General features: G+C 39.9%; 1 protein-coding gene across 7 annotated transcripts in view; it reads right to left on the bottom strand.

Moving 5' to 3' along the window:
* The window catches only part of EPB41L2 (erythrocyte membrane protein band 4.1 like 2), a 113,868-nt gene extending 104,866 nt beyond the window's left edge, over window positions 1-9,002 (bottom strand). For all 7 annotated transcript variants that reach the window (XM_063310029.1, XM_063310012.1, XM_063310038.1 and 4 more), the window contains exon 1: window positions 8,899-9,002. The gene's annotated coding sequence lies outside the window, so the exon portion shown is untranslated. The remainder of the gene's footprint in view (window positions 1-8,898) is intronic.
* Window positions 9,003-24,609: the final 15,607 nt, after the last annotated feature.

Below are 24,609 nucleotides of genomic sequence, written 5' to 3'. Positions count from 1 at the left end.
AAAATAAATAAATTGGACCAGCAGACCCTGTTATTGCTATATGGTATGCTATAGTAAATATGCAACTCTTAGCACTTGTACACCACCAGCATATTGCACTTACACGGAATACATCACTATCTGACAATTTGGGTTATCCCTCCAATCATCCAGCAAAATTCTTTGGTAAACAACAATAGCTGTCACCCCAAAAGAGACCATTAGAGACCATTTCATCTCTATGAAACTAACTAGCATCACTTCAGAAATAGCCTGAGATGGGTTCCTTTTGAATTACATGCAATTATGGGAAGCTATTTATTGAATATTTTTCCTGTGCATGTGACAGTGGTGGATATACAAAGATTTTGGATTTAAATATATAAAAAGAATGGTTATTAAATACATAACATACACATACAATATAAAACTATTTCAAATCTAAAGATATTAAGCTTCCCATTGTGAAGTTAGATACCATGCCCTGTTTTCGAATGGGCCAGACAAGAAGTTTATGCTACACCATAACACAGTTTGTTTGTTTTAGGAGAACATGTTGTGAGTCCAGCCACTGTGATTCCAAACATGCAAATTAAACCATAATGGCTTGTTAAACTAATTGTAGTTAAAAGAAAACTTTGCTCATTATTATGTATTTTTAATAAACAAAAATGCAGTTCCTTTATGGTACATGGCTTTGAGAAAACACTAGACCTCAGGTTTCACTTTATTTCATACAGGCAGTGGCAGTAAAACACTTTGATTTTATGACAAAACAAGTCCAAGCATTTTGTACAAGTTGAGAAAAATAGGACATTTGTTTTCAGGTGTTCAGTAGAATCCAACAACTAGTCATGGGCTCCCATTCCCTGAACGTGTTCAAGCAACTAGAATCCATCTGACAGAGATATTTTAATTTAGATTCCTGCACTGAGTAGTGAAGTAGACTAGACGGTCTAGCAAGATCCTTCTAAATAGCAAAAAATAGTGTATGCTTTAGTGAAATTGGGGGTACCAACGAGCCAAAATTATCATTCCATGAATGAAAGGACTCCTACACCAGAAAGAGTAAGAAGGTAATTTTAGCTAACTCCCCCTTCCTGTTGCAGCCGCGCAGGGTACTCTCAAACACTGTTCCAAAAGTACCACAACCCACCAAAGTAGTTTTTCCAGATGGCTCAGGAGAGCACAAGGGGAAGGAAGAATTTTAATAATGTCTTCTTCCAGTATAGGTGTCCCATGTACAGTTTTTGCCTTACAGGAACTGTTTCTAAGCCTCCCTACTTTTGATTTTTCTAACTCAAACACAAGCTGTAATCCATAAGCAATTTATTTAAATACACAGCAATTTATGTCTATGCTTTCCACAAATATGCACTGTCATCAATTTCAACACTTGCTGAATAAAGAAAAAAAATCACAATGTGTTAGTAATATATCTCAAGTGTTTGAAAAAACTACTTACGCAAGAAAAAGGAAACAACCATCAACAGGAAACAAAAGAACAGCTTACTGATCATACAGCACTATGCTGACAAGTGTGATGCTGCTATTTGGAACACATATGAAAAGGCAAAGGTTAAATTGCAAGCCTACTACTATGCTTCCTGAAAATCATATCCTACCTATTTCAAATTATGAAAAAATCCCTGATACTGCTTTGTACATACAAAGATACTGGCAACCGATTTATCCATTATCTTTTCTTAGCAGATATTTCAAGCAACACAACATGTGGATTTCCAGTTACACAGCAAGACATCTCTTCCACTGTCACCCCATCCATAGCCTAAATCTTCTCCAGAGGATCTCTCCAGATTTCCAGAACATTTTTAAGCAATGTGGACTGTTCTTCCAGCAGAACAACATCACTGGAAACAGAGGAGTAGACCTGAAATGGGAATACTTAGCAGTAGACTTGAAATTGGAATACCCAGGTTTACACTTCCTTGTTAACTCCAGAACAACACAAGATCACTTTAGACCACTGACTCTTATAGCACAATCAGGCACCTAACTCCTTAATTTGAAGAAAAGGAGACATGCTTAAAACTATTTGAAGAGACTATAAGTGGCCAAGGAATGAATTAGTGTGATATCCATGAGGCATATGAGTATTAATATTCATAGACACATTTTTGTTTTAATACTATTTACAAGTAACTGTTTAATGGGAAGAGATAGATTGGATGAATCTTTGTTATATTTAATATCAATAACATATTTAAATGAAGTAAAAAGTAATTCAAGCTTACCCATGTAAGTAGGTAATTATTAAGTGCACTAGCTGAAGAAAGTACTATGTGCCAAAAACATTTGGCCCAAGCATTATCAGATCCATTCCCAAGATAGCAAAAATAGCTGATAAAAAATAGCAGATAATCAAATGTCATAGCAGAGGTGTACAATCCATGTCTAGGTCAAAACGGTTTGACCCCAAAATATCTTGTCCTGAATTCATCTTTAGAACAACTTGTCATTAGAACAACTTGATCCAATCTTACCAGAAGCAGTTCAATATTTCAACTTCACAATGTTTTGTACACCTCTAATTTGAAGTCTGCTTCTCTGTGGCACTCATATATGGAAAGGGCTGTATCTGCCAAGACTATAAATAATTTGAAACATGTTTGTAACCAAGTTTTTACTAAGCTTTGAGAAATTTTAGAAGCATTATATATAAATAGTCCAAATGAATAATAAACTGACTTTGTAATTTGTACTAAATTTAATATATTCTAAGATATACTGTTATATAAAACTGTTACATAAGTCATATCAAACATTCTGACAGCACATAACATTATTAATGGCCACAGGTTGAGCCAGATTACTTCTTATGAAGGTATAAACCAATATAAATTATTGAAGACATTCAAATACTGCCTCACTATTAACTGAAATCCTGAAAGGAATATCAATATCCTCTTATAACAAAGGCCACAAGCTAATCTTAGATCAACCTACTTCAATCAAGCAACGAATGTGAATACCATATATTACCTTTTCTTAGAATGACAAAAGTGTTTACATTACCTTTGAAGAATTTTAATCAGTAGGGAGAGCTACATTACACTATATTCTAGTACAATCAACTTTCTAGTTTCTCAGTTTAAATCATTCCGGAACCTAGAACTATAAACACTGCAATCAGTCAAGCCTTTGTAACATATTCTAGTTTTAACTTCTTTACAGCCAAGAACTATGGACCATGTGTCATGTACGATGCCTTGAATTCCTGGAGGAAATGTGAGATATAAATCTGATATGAATGTGAGAAATCTGAAGAAACAAGTTTAAAAAATAGGTTAAAAGTTCTAAGACACTTGAAAGGGAATACACTGGGAAAAGTTAAGCCTTGGAAGGACAGATTAAATTATTAACTTCTCCTTGCTACATAGAAGAAATAATATTAAGAGACCTGGTGCTAAAAATGTAAAAATGTTTTACTTATAAGTATAATATTTATACTATTATATAACAGAACTAGAAAGCAAAGGTAGTAGATTTCTAGACAGATGTTCCTAATGCTACCAAACAAAATACATCATGCAGCTATTCTGTTTTCATTCTGAATGGATTTTTTGGAATAAATGAAAAGGGCAGAAAAAAAGATGGGAAAATACAGGTTACAAATGTATGATTTTTATAATAAAATTTCAACAGCACAGCAAGACGGTATCCCCCCCCCCAAAAAAAGACTGGAATCATGAAGAAACTAATGTACAATTACATTTTCTAATTAAATATGAAAAAACACACCTCCTGGGGATCTAACATTTCCCTGATTTCTGACAACAGCAAACATACTATAAAAATAGAAAGTCTGGGTTCCTTCAAAAAATTCAAAAGTGCATTTATTTAATATATTTCTTATTGCTTCTCTTTTTAGCAAATCTCAGAATGTTTCACAATAGAGCAATTAAAATGTAACAATAAAATATGCCCAGCTAGGTTGCAGCACCTAGGCAATTCTGGATGATATGTGAGAGATCACCAAATTTGGCTAGGAAGACTAAACAGCTCAACTTGAATCTTTACTTTTTTAATATAGTAAGTTAAAAGCAGAATAAAAATAGCATCCATTTAAAAAGATCAGAGGGGAAAGAAAAAAAACATGGAAAGTATTCATGCAACATTCATACAGGGAAGTCCTTATGAAAAGGTAAATTTTCAGCAAACACCTTTAAGACGCTACTATAAAGGCCTCACTAATAACAGAAAGGACTGCATTCCATGTGCTAAAAGAGAAAAGGCCCATCTGAAAATTTGCAAGATGGCACTCTGTAGTTCTCAGCACATGTAGGTTAGCCATTTACTCTTCAAAATTAGGAGAATAAATATCTCCTAAAGCACCAAAGAGCCAAAGTTCCCTGGGGTTTTAAAAGAAATATGTTGTTTCTGTAAAGATGAATAAAAAACCAATATGGCTTAAAATATGTTTATTTCAGAATTACATCTCCACAAAGGACGGGGAGTCCTTTTTGCTTTACTAGCTTCATTACATTTTTCATTCTATTTGTGTGTAAATAGGGAAAGCAAGTCAATTAAAGCAAGCAGTCTCAGCAGGAGACCCCCCTTCTCTTCAAGCAACAGAAGGTAATGTGTTTCCTGTTCCCTAACCTGGCAAGCAATCTTACATCCAAAATCATGTAATCACCCCAAATATTTATGATGGCTCAATCATGACCAAAAAATCCCATTTGTAGACCTGGAAGAATGTTTTAGCCCAGTGCTTATGTTGAAGATACTAATAGAAGACTTGAAGGACCAAGTTAGGGCCCAATCATCATGGAGAAAATGTATCTATGTGGTCAGTAAGAGCTGATACTGACTTCATGGCACATAATATGTTGCAGATCTTGGAAGAAACTCAATACCATAAAATGTTGAAATAATTCCTAGAAATAGACTTTTTATGAGATTAAAGAAACTCTGTAAATTAATAGTATTTTTGCTGTTTACATGTACACCAGCTTGTGCTGTAACAGAACATCATTAACTTTTCAGAGACTTGGAAATAATATTGTTATAAAGGTTACATTATCTGAAGTACACTTATCAATTTTTTTCTGTTCCATTATCTGATTACACTAATTCTGTGTACGCTAAACTTCCACCAATACCCAGGAGAGGGGACAAAATAGCTTGTAATTATTGTTGCACAAGTAGCTTATGTTCAAAAATTATTACCATGACTTTCTATTGTTCAATAATCAAATCCTTTCCCCAAAAAACAAGTTGGAAATCATATTCCTTAAGACTGTAATTGTATATCCAGTGTATTCTAAACTTATTCCAGAAACTACTGATCAACAACTTGGATTAAATTTCAAACCACTAAAGAAACTATATTGAGATAATATATTTATTAAAGTAACAAAGTTTACAAAGCAATTCCATGATCAAAGTTTGAAAAAAAATTCATGAGACAAGACAGATAAAAATCCAGAAAAAAGGGTGCGGCAAAGAAATGTAGCTAGTGTTCAAGCCACATCTGTACCAAAGTACATTCTTATATGAAATATCTCTAGATATATACATTAGGCCTTTTCCAGGACAGAAGATTGGTTAAATTACAAGAAATGTTCTCAAAGCTTGCTGGGAAAAAGCAAGGAAGACAAATAAAAAAGAAAGCTAATAAAGACAAAACTCTTTCTATCCTACATTTGCACCTACCATGGTATGTCACAAGAGAGAGAAATGAGTTCAGTCTACCCTCTGAGATTCAACACCAAAGCCAACCTAGACAGAGTTCTTGTTCAAGTAAAAGAAATATATCATCTATATATCCACCATCCTTAACAGTTGTTGTTTATTCGTTTAGTCGCTTCCGACTCTTCGTGACTTCATGGACCAGCCCACGCCAGAGCTTCCTGTCGGTCGTCAACACCCCCAGCTCCCCCAGGGACGAGTCCATCACCTCTAGAATATCATCCATCCACCTTGCCCTTGGTCAGCCCCTCTTCCTTTTGCCCTCCACTCTCCCTAGCATCAGCATCTTCTCCTTAACAGTACCCTAGCTTAAAACTTTCTCTCACTTTTATCACCAAGCTATCCAGAAACAATGCTTCACCATTATTACAAAATAAAAAAATCATAGCTTTCCCACTCCATCCATTACATTTTCTCATTCTATAAGATATCCTAGCCCCAAGGATCCCTCATCAATCAAAAACAATTAGCTAAATAAGATTAAAAGATGGGACATATACTCATATGTCTTCACTCTTCAATGTATGAAGCTAACATACATCGCTACAGTTCTCTACATCTTACCTGTACTAAATCAGTGCTCTAACAAAAAACAGAATTATATCACTTGACGCTTAATCCTTGGAAGAAGAGCAATGACAAATCTCGATAAAATAGTTAAGAGCAGAGACATCACACTGACAACAAAGGTCCGCATAGTTAAAGCAATGGTGTTCCCCGTAGTAACATATGGTTGCGAGAGCTGGACCATAAGGAAGGCTGAGCGAAGGAAGATCGATGCTTTTGAACTGTGGTGTTGGAGGAAAATTCTGAGAGTGCCTTGGACTGCAAGAAGATCAAACCAGTCCATCCTCCAGGAAATAAAGCCAGACTGCTCACTTGAGGGAATGATATTAAAGGCCAAACTGAAATACTTTGGCCACATAATGAGAAGACAGGACACCCTGGAGAAGATGCTGATGCTAGGGAGAGTGGAAGGCAAAAGGAAGAGGGGCCGACCAAGGGCAAGGTGGATGGATGATATTCTAGAGGTGACGGACTCGTCCCTGGGGGAGCTGGGGGTGTTGACGACCGACAGGAAGCTCTGGCGTGCGCTGGTCCATGAAGTCACGAAGAGTCGGAAGCGACTAAACGAATAAACAACAACAACCTAAACATTGCACAGAGAACTGTGCATACAATCCTAAGTGATTGTTTCTCTATGTATATATCCTCATACTGATTGAGACTCATTAGCATAATCTAATGCCAAAAGTGTCTTTTTAATATTCATGTTTAAGTTTAATAAATTAAATTTAGGATTTTACAAGCTCCACTGCTTTGGGGACAAGACAAGCCTTTTCTTTTGCCCTATTTCTCAAACATGCAATAGAAAAATGTTTGGATTCATTCTGAATGAAAACTGTTATACAGCACATAATGCCACTGTCTCAATATTTGAGAGCCAGTTTGGTCTAGTGGTTAAGGCACCAGGCTAGAAACCAGGAGACTAAGAGTTCCAGTCCCACCTTAGGCATGAAAGCCGGCTGGGTGACCTTGGGCCAGTCACTCTCTCTCAGCCCAACTCACCTCATAGGGTTGCTGTTGTGGGGAAAATAGGAGGAGGAGGGAGTATTTGGTATGAATAACAATAAATAACCTTGAGTTATTTATAAAAATAATAAAGGCAGGATTTTAAAAAATCGTATTTTTTAATTTATTTTAACAGGACAAAAAGAAACCTTATCATCTCAGTTTACAAATATAACAGTGCTATTGTGGGTTTTAGACTTTTAAAAATATTTTAAAGATACACATAATAGTGAAGATGGTAGATGTAGCATTGGGGAAGCCACCCTCAGCCATGGAGGCTATCTAGATAACTTTTCTCAGTCCAATTTACTTCATAGGGTTTCTGTTATGGGAAAAATTGGGAGGAAGGACCACTACCCTACACTGCCTTGGGCTCCTACAGGAAAGGCAGGATACAAACCTAACAAATATTGTGATATTTTCCAAAACTGTTAGAAGTACTATCATTTTTCAGTCATAATTCATGTAGCACCTAGCCCCTTTTAGTTAGCTGCGTTCATATAAATACTCCTGCATTCCCTCTTAAACTATTTCAGCATGGTCTTGCCTGGTGGTTTTCTCCCCAAAACGAACCACAGCAGCTGTCTCAAATGTATGGCTGAGACTGTCCAACGTGTAACAATAGAGTCGACAGTCCTCCCACCTCCCACACGCAGGGGCTTTCCTAATGAGTCACGATCCCGAGACTGTGTGGACCAACTTCCAAAAAATCGTCAGCGTCGCCGCCGCTCATTCTCTCACTCGCCCCAGGCCGCACATCGGGAGTTGGGCGCACATGGGAAGGTGTAAAGGAGGGAGATTTGAACAACACGAGCGCCGGCTCCAGGTTGCAGCTTAATTGAACGAAGTTTCCGACGGCGAAGGAGCTTTTTTACAACTGGCATTAAAGCCGCCGCTCCCAACCCAGCGCGAAAGAAGCGTCTCCGGACCAGCGTACACCTCTGCATCTCACTCCGCTAGACGCGATGCAACTCGCCAAGAGCGCGAGTCCGGCTCGGGCTCGTTGTCCGTCTCCCCCTCTCGATAGGCCACGGTCCCCGCTGCCATCCCACGAAAGGAGGCAAACGGATTTCCCGAGGCCGAGCAGACAAGCATCTTCCTGGCAGAGCAGCTGCTCCCGCTGCTGCCCCCCTTCGTCCTCCCAGCCCGGACTGACTTTCGCGGAGGCGGAGGCGCCTCCAACTCTAACTACATCACTAATCTGGCCCAGAGGACGAGGAGGCGACCGGGCGGGAAAGGGGGGCGGAGAGCAGAGCAGAGGCAGCACTCGTCATCTCCTTCCCACCCGCCCTAGGGAGCCGCTCTCCTGCCTCCGAGTCTGGAGCTGAAAATAAATAGGAACCGAAGCTCCGTCGGAGGCAGTCACCGCCGCCCGGGCAGCAGAGCCAGCGGACCCCCACTCACCTCCAGCGCCCGAAGAAGGGGAAACCCAGCTCCTTCCGCGCTCCGCCTCTCCCGCTCGCTCGGTGTCCCGCTGCCTGCCCTCACGCCTCCCCACTCCGAGCCCCCGAGGGGAGGAGAAGAGCCCGACGCCAAGCCCCGCGTTCAGCCGACCACCTTTTGCGTGCGCTCGAGCCCCCCAAAACAGAGCAGGCAGGTTCGCTCTAGCTATACGAGCTCAGCGTTCCCTACCTGCCGTCCTCCAGCCCGTCCCCGCGCGCCCGTCGCCCTCACTCTGACTCGAAATTGAAATTCCCTGGCCGAGGCCGTCAGCGCCACCCCAGCCCTAAACTGCCTCCGCCTGGCACCCCGCCCCCTTCTGACCCAGCCGCGACTCTTAGCCAATCAAGGTCTCGGGACAGCTCTTGGCCCCACCTATGCCCTCTTGGGGTTTTTCCTTGGCCCATCAATCACAGCCATGGCCTGTTGCCTGACTCCCTCCGGCTTTTTCTAGCCACGCCTATCAATCGCCAGACTGAAGTTTGAAGAACCGCGCCTTCATGCCCTCGGGGCTCGCGCATCCTTCGGGTTATTATTGTCTTCTGTGGTGTGGGCGAGAAATGCAGGGAAAGGGGAAAAGAAAATAAGCTGCCATAAGTGAATCAACGATTTTAAATATTCAGTGGTTCCTTTTCCCTGCCAATTCGTTTATTGAAATTTTAGGCGCGCAGCAAACCCGGAATACAACGCGGAGACTGAGTTTGGTGAGGAGCTTTTAATGTGGCGTATGTCATCGATCATGTTCCATAAGCATTGCCCTCAGGATAACTTGGGACGCAGTCTCACGAGATACTTTAATCAAACGTGGACGGAGCAGCAATCTTTGCTGGCTCAGTCAATCTTGTTAATTTTATTTCTTCCAGGTTTTATATATCACCCCAATCACTAGGATTCTGGGTGGTGCACAAAATTCAAAAAAGAGAAAAAAAATATTATAAAAAATTATTTTTAACATAATAATGTCCCACATATTATAAGCCACTCAGAATCTTCCTGGAGTCTGGTGGGCTTGAAATCCAATAAATAAATAAGCAATCATAAAGGGTCTTTCTGAACAAAAGGAAAGTTGGGACCACTGTATTTCTAAGGTCAAAGGGTGGGGAGTCTTACTAAAAGGGCTTGACATTTTGTCTGAACCCCATCAATCCCTGGTGGTGGGGGAGGAGGCAGAATTCTCCACAGGGCTTCTCCTGATGGGCAGAATGCCTTTGTTAAGGCAATTCCTAGTATATCGTAGAGCCATGCGTTAGAAATAGCCATTCAGAACTTTTGAATTGGATGTAGAGTCTATGGGTAACCAGTAGATCTAAGAATAACTGTAATCCTAGAATAGCAGGTTTCCCCAGTTATCAGTCTAGCCACCAAATTTTGGATCAATTGTAGCTTCCAATTTATATTCAGAGATAGCCTTATGTAGAATATGTTGCAATAATCCAGTTGTGTGGTGATCAGCGCATGAGTTACTGTCGCTTGAACATCTTGGTCCAAACTGCCATAAATGACACACCAACTGGAGCTGAGCAAAGGCGCCATGATTTCCACCTGTGAGTCCAGGAGGATACTCAAGTCACAGACAAGTATTTTTTGGGGGGAAAGGGAGTGCAACCCTGTCAAGAATCACAACTGGAGATGATACTCCTGGACACTTACAAACTAACAACTCTATCTTTGGTAGGAATTATTTGAGCTCATTCCTCCCCACCCTATCACTTCTGGACACCAATTCAGGACTTCCACAGCATCGCCAAGGTGGCAATATACAGTGGAGTATCATCAGCATACTGATACACCCCTCTCTTAATTGACAGATAAGTTTCAAACAGATGTTAAGTAACAAAGGAGGTAGAGGCAAGCTCTGAATCACCCCCACCCAGAATGGCTGAGAGCTCTACTGCTTAACCTCTACAACAATTTCATCCAGTGCCCTGCTCCCTTCTGTATTCCAGAAATCTACCAAATGCAGACAGAGCTACCTGCCAAATTGTTGGGAAAGTCCCCAAGTCCCTTTTGAAAACCCCCTGGATTGATCTTATTTATTTATATATTCAATTATTTTTTATATATGTATTATTTATTTATATTGTACATATTTTAAAAAATAAAGTCATGGTTCAAGGTGACTTACCTCCCATAGCATTTGCATCTATGCTGCTTTGCAGAATCTTTGAAGTAATATTCACCATTTATTTACTGCTCAGTATAAATCTGTATGTACAGATACACATGGATAGCTATTTGCTTTTCTCTTACCTGAAGGATTAAAATAATAAATCATATATCATATCACCTAAAATGATGAGATAAATTGATGTCGGTTGAAGTGGGGAGAATAAAACAAATTCAATTATACAGGGTTTTTTAAAAATAAAATGGAATTAGTAAAGCCTTACCCCTTAAAATTATGGATTCCCCTCCAAAAATGTAGTTAGTAAAAATATTCTCTTTTGATGTTACAAAACTCTTCAGCTGCTAATTCCTAGCCCCATGGCAGTTGATGTGGGATGATGGGAGCTGCAGTCCAACATCTGGTGGGTCCAGGTTGCCCCCTGTTGCCTTAAGCAAAGAAGTCAACATACTCCCAATTACATTAAAATGGAGATTGTTACAAATCAGTTAGGAGTTAATTCAGTTTCATTTTACCTGATGGGCCTTCCAAAATGTCATTTCTCATACCAATTTTCAGACTGAATAGCATGATACCTCCCATGGTGCTTAGCACAGTAATTCTTAGTTAACCAAACCATCACTGTGCGTGAACCATAGAAGAGCAAAGCAATTACTTTTAAACAGCCTGTGTATAGTTTAACTTCTTGGCAGAGTTTGCACTTGCAGTTGAGTCAACATGGCTTATGTGTTTTCTCCACATTTCTGTTTTCCCTAGGGTTTAGAAAATCTCAGAAAGAATGGGAAGAATGTTCTCCAGCACTGACCCTGCTTTTCTCCAGAAGCAGCAGCAATTTTTGCCTTTAAAGATTTTGAACCTCTATAGATACATGAGAGACACACAAACCAGTTCCTTTTTGGCTCTGATACTACAATGGCTGTTAATGATTTTAATGGCACTAGCCTCAGCAGGTTTAATTAACACAATGTTATAAACAACTGGAGCTAGGAGCCCCTTCTCTCAATTAGGCCTCCCAAGGATATTGTCACTAGCAAGATGTTTTCCTGGACAAGACAAAGCCAAACAGGAAAGGAAGCATTTTGCAGGTCCCTTCTTCCCATTTTTCTTACCTGCTGTCTTAATAGTCGGAGAAGCTTAGTATCTAACATTCCTTCCATTGCATGCAGCAGGTTTTGACTCCTTTCTGACTTCTCATGTTTTTAAAACCATTTGTCTCAGCAGCAAATGTGACCCAGTAACACAGGCTTGTACAAAGCGAAAAGAAAAACCTCGGCCGAAAGTAAACAGTCTAGCTGTCAGCAATGTTGGTTTAAACAACAATGCTGTCTCCTCGCTCCTTCATGGCTTTCACTTATGCTTTGACAAAGAGGAATTTATGAGCTTTAAGCAAGCTTTTGAGGGATACTTCTTCCTTACAGCCCTCACTGCCAAAAATTAAAAATTAAACTGTAGTTCCATAAAAGTTTATCTAAACTGTTCATTGATTCTGGAGGTGACTAATTCCAAATGGGGTTAATGGTCAGGGTCTTGGACTAGGAAATTCAGTCATTGTTTGCTGCTGTTTCTATTTTTTCCCCATCATTATATTCTGGTAAAGACAGAAACAGTTTGGATTTTATTCACTGCACTTTGTTTTTCCACAAAATGAAAAGGGCATGGGAAGGAATGAGGAAAAAACAAACTAAGGCACAAATTTATTAAGCTCTCAAAATGATCGAATCAGAGAGAGGAAGAACTAAAAACAACTACTTCTCTGAGAACATCTTCTGGGGACAGACCTTGTTTCCCAACACTCTCTGCTGCAGTTTGATGGGATGGCAGCTAAAAGATGACTGTCAAGAAGTATTTCTATTTATATTGCCACAAATACAATTTGATTAGTTTATCTTTTGCCAGTGTGTTATGCAAAACTAGCCAACTGTGTTTTACTCTAGAAATAAATGTTGCAATATTAAAATCCTTATTTTGATATCTTTTATGTCATGGGTCACAGGTTCAAGGGAATTATCTATATTACATAAATTAACATTAGACTTACTTAGAAGGAACGAGTGAGCACTATTTTATCAGGTATACATAAGAGAACATCAACATCCCCCCCCCCCGCCGCCCCCAAGTCTGCCAATCATTCCATTGCCTTTTCCTTGAATGATTAACTGGTTGAGGCTTGGATGAAATTTATTCCTTGTTCCTGCAAAATGGAGAGCTCCAGTTCCACATTAATGGGCACTTGTCCAGGTTTAGTGGGTTAGCAATATCGCAGTGGAGAGGTGCAAATCATTATCAGGAAGGAGTTAACAACTTCCAAGCACATACTCTCAGTTCCATTACCATTCATTTTCCTTTTGATCATAATGGCCTGGCCTCTTGCTTCTTGTAGTTACAGGTTGGGACTGCTTGTAATCCAACAACATTACATTTCTGGATGGCATCAAATCTAACAAAGCAGGAGAAGTGTATTTTTGAGGTGGAAGCCTTGTAGTGTAATGGTTCCCACCTCCAGGTCATTTTAATTTTCTTTCAGCTTGCATTAATGCCATTATCTACTTTCTAATCAATGTCTGTACATTAGCTTGGACTGGAAGCTGCATATTTAAATAGCTTCACTAAATCATCCGTGAGCATTTAACATTTATTGCTGGGATGAAAGGTGGCTGATAATATGTATGGCAAGTCTCCTTATTAGAAAAAAGATAAAAGCTTATTGTATCCCACTTTGAAAGTACTGCTTAAAATGGTTTTTTAATGGCACTTACAAGTGTAAACTTAAGGGGGTGACAGGTCATACACTCCCCCAGATGCGGCCCCCACCAAGCCAACCACTGTCATCAGCTCCTTAGAGTAGGGAAGCAGTGACTAACCAACAAAAACACCACCTGAGACTCAGATGCCTGAGGCTACAGTAGTTCCTGCTCTGCCCCCTCCCAAGCTAGATATAATGGTATGTGGGAATGATCTTGGCAGACAGGAGAAGGAGCTGCAGACTGGACAACCGGCATGTAAAAGATTTCTCAGCCCACAGAAGGAGACCAGGCATGGGAAGCAATTTAGAAGGGACCCTCCCTAGTTTTCTGAAGAGTAAAAGGAAAGGAGGGGGAAAATACTTTCAATCTTGCAAGATTCTGTTAATGTAACCATATAATAAAGATAGAATTAGTACTCATGGTTGTGTTTCTTCTTTGGACTACCTCGAAGGACTAATACTATACAGTAGTCTGACCAGCCACACTGCCAGAGGGCACTACAGAGAGAAAGGGGGGAGATTCAACATCTGTCTCTCTTCTTGCCTCTCTATTGCTACTGCTTGCTCTCTCTGCCCTTCTTTGTCAGAATAATGGCCTGGTCTAGCTTAAACTAGTCAGGTCAATTTGCATTTGGGAAAAAACCTTTCCATCCATGGGCCTCAGCCAGGAGGGTGTAAAATCTGCAACATGGTGGGCTCGAAGTCACAATTGAAGCCCTACCCCTTTTGCATGTCAGCATGTACAAAAGAGGCAGGGCTTCTATTGTAATACAGGTAGTCCTTGATTTACAATCACAATTGGGACCAGAATGTCCATTGCTAAGCAAGGTGGTTGTTAAGTGAGTCATGCCCAATTTTACGATCCTTTTTGCCACGATCGTTAAGCGAATCGTGGTCGTTACGCAAATCCAGCTTCCCCATTGACTTTGCTTGTGGGAAGCCAGCTGGGAAGGTCACAATGGCAATCACATGACCCAGGGACGCTGCAACCATCGTAAATACATGCTGGTTGCCAAGCACCTGGATTTTAATCACGTGACCACAGGGACTGTGTGACAGTCGTAAGTGCAAGGACAGGTCGTAAGTCACTATTTTCAGCACTGTTGTAATTTCAAATGGTCACTAAATGAATGGTCATAAGTTGAGGACTATCTGTACCAAGCCTGTAACTCTTGCAGATTATGACACACACACACCGCCCCACAGATGCCACTGTTTCCATCACTATGGAAAGGTTGCCAATAAGAAACTGGAAAAGCAGTCCTGAGACAGAGTCAGTTTCATGGGTGATGGCATGTGATGTTATATTAACGACAAATAGCTCCAATACCTCTAATATGGGGCATACCATGAGTTGATCAACTGGGAATGTGATAAAGAAGGAGAGTCCTCACAGGTGAGAGCTTTGGATGAGACTATGAAGTGGAAGCCAGGAACAGGCACAGTGCAGACATATGAGTAGTTCCACTATGATTTAAAGGCAGGCAAAGATTATTGCAGGATTTGCTGCTTAGCCGGTCAGATGAACGTTCCTCTCCCCAGTGAAAAGGTGAAAGGTCCCCTGTGCAAGCACCGAGTCACGTCTGACTCTTTGGGGGGATGCCACTTTCACGACGTTTTCTTGGCAGACTATAGAGTGGGGTGGTTTGCCATTGCCTTCCCCGGTCATCACCTTCCCCAGCAAGCTGGGTCCACATTATACCGACCTCGGAAGGATGGAAGGCTGAGTCGATCTGAGCCGGCTACCTGAGAATCCAGCTTCTGTTGGGATCGAACTCGGGTCGTGGGGAGAGTTTCAGTTGCAATACTGCCGCCTGCCACTCTGCACCACATGAGGCTCTCCCCGGTAGTCTCAAGAAATAAGGATGCCTATGGAGCCTTTGATAATTCAGGCAGGGTTCTCCAACTAGAAGAAAGTGCTGGAGAAGTCAAATGGTTGTCAGCATTCTAACTTGCACTATGCAGCTATCCACATTGCAGCTGCTAGAAAGGCTGGGGTAAAATTTGTTCCTGTTTTTAGAAGGTTAAAAAGTATGTAATATGCTAGAACAGTGCTGTTGTCCATCTTATCCCTTTTATATATAGTCTGTCGAGTTGTGTCTATCTGTGACCATCCTGAAGAACAGTCACAGCCAATGCATTCATCTAGAGAGGTCATTCGATGTAGTTGAGACATCCCAGATTTCATTGAGATGCTTTGTCCCCAGCTTCCTGTACAGCACTAAAAATGATGGAAATGTCATGTCTTCTGTTTTGCATTCAACCTAGTATATGAAAGGGGTTTTGGACATCTGTTACTTGACTGCAGACTGCCCTACATCTGCAGACTGCCCGAATTTACATCCAGGATAGCACCCCCATTTGGCCTTCATTCAGCTAAAGCCTCATTTCAATTTTCAGTTAAATGTTCCATTGCCCTTGAAGTAGCTTGCTGCAAGAAACCTTTTGAAAGGCAATAGTAGCCAGAAGTGGGGTTCTTTTGGGCAGGCATCTGTCACGTGCCTGGCCTGGATTAAAAGCATATTTCAAAACAGGCCCCTTAAAGCTACTTTTGCTTAAAAAAAAAAAGCAGTCAGCTCAAACCCACTTTTGAAAGAGTGAATGTCTAAACGGAGGTGTGGCTGAAACCAAATGGGAGAACAGGTTTGCTGGCTGTAAACATTGTTTTGTTCCATTTTGGTATTCATGAAGTTTTTGCTTTTCCGCTCATCTCTTATTTTGCAGTTCAGTTATTTTCAGCTTAGTTCATAGCAATCCTCCTAGTTTAACACATAAATAAAACCTTCCAGTTAAAACAGAAAGGAAACATTGTTTAATCTTTCACTCATTCTTACCATCTAAGATATTACTGCTTTACATAATATTTGCATACATAGATCTTTCTAGTTTTACAAATAAACAAGGGTATATTTTTCACACCCTGCACAAATTGCTTTGATTAGGAGACGAAAGACTATCTAAAATTCTGCTCAATTATATTTTGATCAATGTGTCTCTAGTATCCTTTACATGTTGTTATTGGTGATCTTACAGCCATCATGAGCCAACCAAATAACATTCCTAACCTCACCTGAACTGGCTTGGCTCTGACTTGATAATCTCTGAAACATCACTTAAGAGGTTCCTTACATTATTATGGATTAGCCTGTAAATGTCTACTGTACAAGTTTCCTATTTGAATGGTGTGATTATTTTTTTCTTGTTTTTAATGCTTTTATTTGTGAACTCCAAGAGTTGAACAAAGTCAGATGGCGTATAAATTTAATAACTAAATATCATCATGAAGATAAAAACAAAAAGGGATGTTAATGTTTCAGGCTATCAGCCTTAACAAAGAAAGGTTTTTTTCTCCAGATATTTGCTTAGCCCAGGTTTAAAAAAAAGGATCCTGAGAGGTTTTGAACCTGTACTTTTGTAATGTTAGCATTTATTTCCAGTATAATTTCTTTTTGCAAAAATATACATAAAACCATTGTACTGATCATGGTATAATCGTTGTATGAAATCTGTTTAATCATTGTAAGAACTCCTTAAACTTAATCAATATACTATATTTCATCAACCTTGTAGACACCAATTATGTGAAATTATGGGGAAGAAAAAATACAACAGATGAAAATATGCAAGTCAAAATTGACTCCCTGATTTTTTTATTTATGTTATTAATTAGAATTCCACCTTAGATTTTGGTCTTTTATTATTCCATTGAAGAAAGCTCAACAGTCTTCGTTAAATGTCTTATTATGCATAATTATGCTCCAGCAAAGCTTGTCCTATTTATCTGTGATACTTCTAATGCAACCCCTTAAAATATTTAATATGCAAGTATCACTGGTCTTATTCTTTTTACTGTACCACTAATCACAAACTTTGAAATGAACAGCATGTAAGTGGGCATAAAATATTCCTAGTGATCTGAATCAAGTAATCCACAAACTCTATGATTCTTTCAGTAGATATTCTCTAATTATTCATATTCTAATAGGAGCAGATGTATTTCAGCTTCAGCATGAAAAAAGAAATAATATATTAGAAAGTTCAGATGAGATGAAATTTGCTTTGAAAACAAGTTTTTTAAAAAAAATTATTTTGGAATACAAAACAGTTTGAAATTCCATTTTTTATAAGCTGGGATCTCTCATATATAAGATGCAATCTTATATGAGAGTCAATACAATTGAAATCAGAGGATTTACATTTTAGTTTGCACATATTAGATTATGCTGAGAATCAAATAAATAAGAAGTTTTATGGGAGCAGGATCCAGTGTTGTAAAGCCAGTTTCGTCTAGTGGTTAAGGCAACAGGCTAGAAACCAGGAGGCTGTCAGTTCTAGTCCAACCTGAGGCATGAAAGCCGGCTGAGTGACCTTGGGCCAGTCACTCTCAGCCCAACTCACCTCACAGGGTTGTTGTGAGGAAAATAGAAGGAGGGTTGAGTATTAGGTATGTTCACCGCCTTATTTATAAAAATAATAAAGGCAGGATAGAAAATAAATAAAATAAATAAAAAATAAATAAAAGCAGATGTCCACTTGAATAATAGAATTTTATGCTCATACCTCCTGTCTTGAAAAGAAATTGCTCCAGAGGTCTTCAAGTCCTCCAGAACAGAATTTGAGATTATACTACAGAAAGCAAAAGACAGGGAATCTTTGATTCCACTGATGGTGGAGGTTTTCTTAATGGAACAAAAAGTTCCATCAGTGGAAACCGACTACTAAAGTTTCCACATAATATGTTGTTATTAACATGTAATGCTTTGCATCTTTCTTAAAAACTAGGAACTTGGATTTATTACAGGTTATGGATTTGTTTCTTCTTTATTCTAAAAGTGTCATCAGCATACTGACATAACAACCCAAAGTGACAAATAACCTCACCTAATGGCTTCACAAATATGATAAATAAAGAAGAGAGTGCATATGCCTTTAGCACTCTATACTGGAGCATCCAAGGATTACAACTCTGGTCCCTTATGATTACATGCTGTAACTGTCCACTCAGGAGAGGAACCACCGAAGTATATTGCCCCCAACTCCCCCACTCCTTGCAGATGGTCTAGCAGGATACCATGGTTGACAGTATCAAAAGCCAATAGGGCCAAGAGTGATGAGTTCCCCCCATCAAGATCTTAGTGACAGTCATCAACTGGAGCAACCGGTGCCATTTCTGTACAATGTACAATGATAGGTCTGAAACTTGAACAAGGATTCAGATAAACTGTTTCTTCTAAGATCCTCTGTATCTGAATTGCCATCACCTTCTCAATAACCAATAACCAATTAACCAACCAAATAAGCTCAATTACCAAAAGGGGCAGTGGGAAACTGAGCGATAATTATCAAATTATCTTCTTCAGGTGAGGGTACACTACTACCTCCTTCAAAGCAGGCAGCATTCCCTCCTCCCTCAAAGAGGAACTGATAATTTCCATGCTTATAGGTAAAGGTAAAGGTTTCCCTTGACGTAAAGTCCAGTCGAATCCGACTCTAGGGGGCGGTGCTCATCTCCGTTTCTAAGCCTTGGAGCCGGCGTTGTCATAGACACTTCCGGGTCATGTGGCCAGCATGACGACTCGGAACGCCGTTACCTTCCCGCCGAAGCGGTACCTATTGATCTACTCACATTTGCATGTTTTCGAACTGCTAGGTGAGCAGGAGCTGGGATTAACAACGGGAGGTAAAGGTAAAGGTTTCGAACCGCCGACCTTCCGATCGACAGCTCAGCGGTTTAACCCGCAGCGCCACCGCGTCCATGCTTATACTCACTATTATAATGCAGGTGCTGATTAATCTTAATAAAAGCCTTACTACTGTGAGTGTTCTTAAAATTATATAATTTTTTGCCATTAGCGAGGTTATAGAAATGCCTTGCACAATTGATTACAGTTAACATTATTCATGAATTTGTGCATGAATAGAATGTAGAAAAGGAGTGTGTGGCTGTCCATTTTCTGAATCATAAATAGTACTGGCTGGGAACAGTGCCAACCACACACACGTTCATCATCTTTCTGTTGGCCTAAAGGAAAGCTGCACTGCTCCTTGAATTGAAATAATAAGGTCCACCATGAGAACCCATGTCAATATTAGTATCGTGCTGAAGCTGTGATGGTATAACTGATAAAATTTGGACAAACAAGCAAGCAAATAAATAAATAAATAAATACTCACTAATTGGCAATACCAACATTTATTAGCAATTATTACTATAACTACAAATCTGCAAAAATTAATTCTCCCCCAATTTATTACCATTTATAAGGTGATAAATAAAACAAAGTAGTTCACTTTTGATGTAAGGATGACCAGCCTTCATGATAGTTTACATTTGTCATGATATATAAATAATTTACTAAGCCCCCTGTGATTAAGAAACGTTGTCCAAATGCAATGTTTGGCCATCTGTTCACACGTAAGCAGTCACAATAGTTTAATTAGAGATTTTTGCTGAATCAAAGGCCACACTCATAGCACTCAGTAACACGTTTTGTCTGCTTAACATATCTGAGTGCCGTTAGTACTACATTTATCATTTCAGTTACATGACAGAGCTGGTGTGAAATGAAGCAATTTTTTTTATTTTATGTTACAGTCCTTGGGTTACAATGGCAATTGGGACCGGGACTGCTGTCGCTAAGCAATGCGATGTCACGTGACCGCATCACTTTAGTGATGACAATCCCAGCAGTCCCAGCTGCTGTCGTAACCCCAAGACAGGCGGGTCATTAAGCAGGAAGTGGCAGGAGTCCCAGGTAAGGAGCATGGGGCTGCCAGGGAGTGTGTGTGTGTATGGGGGGGGGGTGCCACAGGGGGGTGGGGGTGCTGCAGGGGGATGGGGGAGGCCAGGGGAGGCAGGCCACATGCGAATGCAGGAAGGCCAGGGGGTGGTTGGCGTGGCAGGGCACGAGCTCAGGAAGGCCGGGGAAACTTACCACAGTGACTTGCGATCTTCCCTGCCAGCTTCCCCACTGACTTTGCTTATGGGAAGTTGGCAGGGAAGGTAACAAATGGCGATCACGTGACTGTGGGATGCTGCAACTGTCATAAGTGCAAGCCGGTTGCCAAGTGCCTGAATCGTGATCACATGACTATGGGGGTGCTGCAACAGCTGGAACTTCGAGGCCCCGTCTTAAGTACCACTCATTCAATGCCGTTGCAACTTCAAACAATCGCGAACAAGTGGTTGGTAAGTGAGGATTACTTGTACTTCATTTATATCTAATAATTCTTCCAGGAACTCAAGTGGCATATATAGTACTTTCCCCTCCCATTTTTCTCCAGAACAAAGCCCTGTGAGGTGGGATAATTTTAGTTTAGTTTAGTTTAGTTTAATCAGATGTGTTGTGGCCACCCATCCCAGAAGTTTTTGGGTGGCTTACCAAATCCCAAATAAATAAATAAATAAATAAATCATAGATACTACAGAAATTCTGAAAATCATTACTGAAAGATAAGAATATCCCTAAGGGCATGTTATAAGGTGGTTAAAAAGAGATATATCTTCCTAGAAACTGCACCCTATAATCTAGATGTAACGCCCGTACTCCAGGATGTACAGAAGTCAATTCTAGTTCTTAAACAATATAAACGTGGAGTAGCATTAAGCTCATGTGTATTGCAGGAAACATACTTCAGTGCTGAAGCCTTCCATTGTGTACAGCAACAAGGTGTAATCCCTTTGTCCAGTGAATTGCACAAGGTCTGCAACTAGAAGGTGTGTGGCCATATGAGAACACAGAGAGAGCTCTGGATTGGAGAGAATAGATGAAATACACCCAGCTTTGCCCCAGATCAGCAGACCTCATGTCAACAAGGATGTAGATATGCCCTCATAGGGCACAAGTATCCATTAGCATATGTAACTAATCTGATTAACTGGGGCATGTGCAGACATAAGAAAACATACTGTATAGTGCCACTCACCCAAATATCAAGACAATAATTTTTTCGAAGGCCTTCTTTTTAGATATAGTTCTGTTTAAGCATGCAAATAAATCTCTCTGTATATCTGTGTAGCTCCTGCAATCCTGTCAACTATGTTGCCACACGTAAGCAGCATCATTATGTCTATTTTCAGTGTTCATCTATGAGCAGTTACTTCTGTAGCAGCACCTATGCCCAGGAAGAAAGTTCCCATTGGCTTTGAGGAACCTGGTGATTCCTCTAAGAGAAGTCTCGGCAGGAGGATCACCCCACCCTCTGTAGGTATACTTCAAGTTCCAGGTGACACTGCAGCAGACAGGAAGGGGAAGGGTTTAAGAGTTGGTTAGAAAAGGAGACAGAATGAGAAAACTATGAGAGTGCAATGTCTAAAATTAAGAACCCTTTCAGAAAGAACACAGCAACTGGCAACAAGGGTGGGATCCTGGAACATCACATAAGCATGGCTCATTCTGGTTTTGCAGGTCTGAATACAACCAACCCCCCTTGCCCAACTTCACTCAAACAACATGAAATACCTCAATGGACATGAAGTGGTGTGTGACTGTTTGGACTAAGAGCAAATGTTAGATGAAGGGAAATTGAATGGAGTGGCTAGAATTCCGAAGAGTCACCCACCCTGGGACTGCAATATTTTGTTGCCAGTCCCACTTGTCTTCCTGAGTGCAGTGTGACTGTTGCATCATAGTCATCAATTCCTACATGTTTAGACTTGCCTTGATTCTTTGACTAGCCAAAGGAGAGGCAAAACCCTTTCATTTCACTTCAACAACAGTGACTTTACTGTACAAGGGAGAGAGAGAGACCTGTAACTAATGTGTAAAATACAGCATATTCTAACACATTTCAGGGTCATATTTGCATTATAATGCCATGGGTAACAGGGGTTTCCAGTAAAAGTGTGTATTTTAAAATCTCAAACCATTATTCCATACAGTTTCCAAGTGTTTAGTGCAGTGTATTACGGTGTTCACCATCTGGCTCTCCAATATGGAAACAACATTAAAGAAATCAAATGAGCTATAGGTACAGAATCTCTGCTGGTGGACAGAGCACCCCGTTGTGAAACCACAAATAAAAGTTAAGCCTGGGCCATATCACAGTATGATACATTTCAAAATGTCACTGCAAGCGTATGTTCTTTTTCTCCATTTCCAGTCCAATGGCTTACATAACATATCCCCTGTGTACATATACAGTACACTACGAATACAGCTCATAATTTAAAGATATTCTGCAGGTTGAGCATATGAGGAGACTAATGTGTTAATTTTACTTTTTAAGAGGTCAGCTCCATTTTTTACCTCAACATAGTTCTTGTCTCATGGAACCCTGAATATGGAACTATCCATTTAGGGACCATCGCCAATGTAAAATATAGGTTTGTATTTCAGTCCAGCTGTTCTCTTGCAAATTGGTATACAGTATATCCTTGTGAATAAAATATCCCTTTATAAACAAGGACAAAAGATATGCTTCTCTGCTCTGGTAATGTTACCCAGAATAAAGAAACTCAGAAAAGCTCAAAGACACAGAACAACCAGCTTGTCTTGGCAAAGAAGTCTACATTACTTTCCCCATAATGGTTAGCTCCTTGCTCTGTCAGAAAAGGCAATCAAGAGTTACATTCAAATGTTTGTGAAAGAAAAGAAAACCCATTCAGGATTCTTAGGATGATGTATCTCCTGGGTCAAAGTGACCCGGGCCGGTTGGTTGGAAATGTTCTGAGAAGAACTGAGTGAAGAGCAAGTGATGTGTAGGAAATTGTAAATGTTTTGAAATGTTTTGATCATTTAAAAATCATGGCTATCACTACTTCTGATATTCGTTCTTTTAGGTGTCTCACTTCAGCTGTAGCAGTACAAAATTATGAATTGGGCTTTTCCAGCTAAAAACCTGCTATAACTGGAAATAGGGTAGAAGCCTGCATTTTGGCTGTTACAACTAAGATTCAAATTATGAAAACCCATACTGTATCACTTTGAATTAGTACTGTACTTTAAATAATTTTGAGTTAATATTACTCCCTAGCAAGATTGTGCCTTGATCAGGGGTCCCCAAACTCTTCAGGTCATTGACCACTTCATGAAGTTTCAGATTGTTCATCAACCCTCAAACATTTATTATATGAAAATAATTTAATAAATACTACTTTAACTAATAGTATTATGAATAATAACAATATTATCATAGATCATAGATAATGACTATAAAAATAGGTAATATTTAAAATATGAAAAATATAAAATTCAACATACCTTTTTTTACTGAAACTGTTGACATCCACCTCACCTTCAGGATTAGGGGCTGGCGTGGAGCTCTACAGAGACTCCAAAAGATTAATTGACCCCAATCAACCTTCCATCATTTATCAACCACTTATTGATCCCCAAACATTTATAGACCCCTTGGATAGTCCCATTGACTCTTTGGGGTCAATACTGAGCATTTTGGGAAACCCTGGGTTAGATGGATCTCCACTACTCAGTAATCCAAAGATATTTCTTGGTTTACTATTTACACATATCAGTAAATCATTCAATGTCCTCCCACATTCAAGCTGCGTCTGCCCAAACACCAATGCTCCCTGTCCAAGGCACAATAGACTGCAATGAGAAGGAAAGAAACAATATGGACATTGCAGCCTTTGGAAGTCAAGGTGTGAGAAGGAATCTCATACAATTGCTGGGTAATATTTTCCAGGGGGAATGAAAGGTTACAAAGTCAGGAACTGGCGGCAGAGGAAAGAAAAGAAAGAAGGCAGTAGGTAAAGGCAAACAGTGGATTCCAGCAAAGAGTAAGAGGAAATAGAGAACACCAGCTTCTGGAGCTGGATGGGGAGATCTATACTCAGAATAAACTTGATAGCAACTTGTATCCTCCTGTACAGATTCCAAGATCAGTTTGCAAGATACTGACATCTAAAAGAAGTATTTTGGCTGCTGCAAGTTTTTTTCTCTTTAAAAAAGCCTTGCATGATCTAATAAGGTGATCTCCTTTAGGAGGAATATATAGCCCTATTTTCAGTTTCAAATGTGAAACAGTCTTGGGAAGAAAAACATATAATGATGGACACCCATATTTGTTTTAT

Source organism: Candoia aspera, chromosome 1, assembly GCF_035149785.1.
Source record: "Candoia aspera isolate rCanAsp1 chromosome 1, rCanAsp1.hap2, whole genome shotgun sequence".
Lineage (NCBI taxonomy): Eukaryota > Metazoa > Chordata > Lepidosauria > Squamata > Boidae > Candoia > Candoia aspera.
Note: the sequence above shows the minus strand (reverse complement) of the source record. Positions and strands in the feature narration are given on the sequence as shown.